The 1,532-nt window shown below is 46.5% G+C and overlaps 2 protein-coding genes across 2 annotated transcripts in view; one reads left to right on the top strand and one right to left on the bottom strand.

Moving 5' to 3' along the window:
• Positions 1-1,532, top strand: part of LOC113457658 (zinc finger protein 420-like) — a 1,205,902-nt gene that overhangs the window by 817,908 nt on the left and 386,462 nt on the right. The gene's annotated exons all lie outside the window — the stretch shown is intronic.
• Ffar3 (free fatty acid receptor 3) overlaps positions 1-1,532 on the bottom strand; it is a 26,234-nt gene that overhangs the window by 23,061 nt on the left and 1,641 nt on the right. The window lies entirely within an intron of this gene.

The raw sequence follows: 1,532 nt of genomic DNA, 5'->3' as shown, positions 1-1,532 counted from the left end.
CCACAGAGACTCTCCACAAACCCCTGCCAGGCTGGAGGCCTCTGGGAATGGAAGCAGCAAGCCTCCCTGCAAGCCTGTGGCTCCCACTTAGGCACTGGAGAGCACAATCTGCACCTTCATGTCCACCCTGAGCTGCTCACTCTTGGCGAGGGGCCTGGGCAGGGAGTGAGCTTGTTTCCACAGGACACCCACTGCTCCTGGCTCACCTGGCTTGATTGGCCCTGCCTTGCTTCCATGGTATCCAAGATTCCAACAAACATGGGCTTTTTTTTTTTTTCAATTTTTGAAAGATTGCCAGGAGCAGTGGCTCATGACTGTCAACCCAGTATTCAAGTGCCTGGTTTAGGTAAGGTGGAGAGTTTGAGGCCAGCCTGGGCTACAAAGAGATTCTCTTAGAAAAAAACAAAACTAAAGTAACAGCAGTGGTGGTTATCACCTTTAAACCCAGCAGTCGGGAGTCAAAGGCACGTGGGTCTCTGAGTTCCAAGCCAGCCTGGTCTGCAGAGTTCCAGGACAGGTAGGACTACATAATGAGACCCTGTTTCAGGAAAACCAACCAATCAACCAAACAACCAAACAACAACAACAACCACCACAAACAGTAGTGAGGCTGGATGGGATGTGTGGTGGTACAAGAGGCAGAGGCAGGCAGAGTTCTGTGATTTGAGTGCCAGCCTGGTCGGCACATAAGTGCTAGGCCACTAGGACTACATAGTAAGACCTTGTCTCAAAAACTTAACAAGGGCTAGGGAGCTCGGTGGCTAAAAACACTGGCTGCTCTTCCAGGGGACCTGGATTTGGTTCCCAGCATCTATACAGTGACTCACAGCCATCTGTAACTCCAGTTGCAGGGGATCCAATGCCTTCTGTTACTTCAGAGGGTCCCAGACACACACATGCTACACAGACATACATACAGGCAAACCACTTTAACATAAAAATAATATATTTTTAATGTCAAAACAGCTGTGAGCCAGTCCTTGAGACCCAAACCATGTGGCCTGGCTCCTCTCACAGATGTAAGCCTAAAGTTTTCTAAGGCTTTCACAAACAAGACTCAGTTTTGTTCATAGAAAACAGCTCTTCTTGTGCAAGCCCGTGACCTGGGTTTTTACATCATGCTGAGATCCCCCAGTTCAAGTCAGGAATTTCATTCAAGTTCCTCAGCAGCTTCTTGAATTTGAATTTTTGTTTGTTTTTATTTTGTTTTTTGGTGTTTTTTAGTTTTCTTTTTTTGAGATGGGGTTTCCTATGTTGAGGCTGATAGCCAAGGATGACCCTTAACTTCTGACCTTACTGCTGAGGTTACAGATGAACACAGCCATATCTGGATTATATAGTGCCAGGGACAGGAAGCAAGGCTTGTGCTGGCCGGGTAAGCACTCTGCCACCTGAGCTACATCCCCAGTCCTAAATAAAAAACGAAAGAATAAAAATAAATAAACTTAAAAATAAAATTGTCTTTAGTTTTATTCCTCCACCCCATCCCCTGCAGGCACCTAGGCATTTTGTTCAGTCCTGTTCCTTCAGTG

Source organism: Microtus ochrogaster, linkage group LG4 (assembly GCF_000317375.1).
Source record: "Microtus ochrogaster isolate Prairie Vole_2 linkage group LG4, MicOch1.0, whole genome shotgun sequence".
Taxonomy (NCBI): domain Eukaryota; kingdom Metazoa; phylum Chordata; class Mammalia; order Rodentia; family Cricetidae; genus Microtus; species Microtus ochrogaster.
This window is presented reverse-complemented; position numbering and strand designations above follow the sequence as displayed.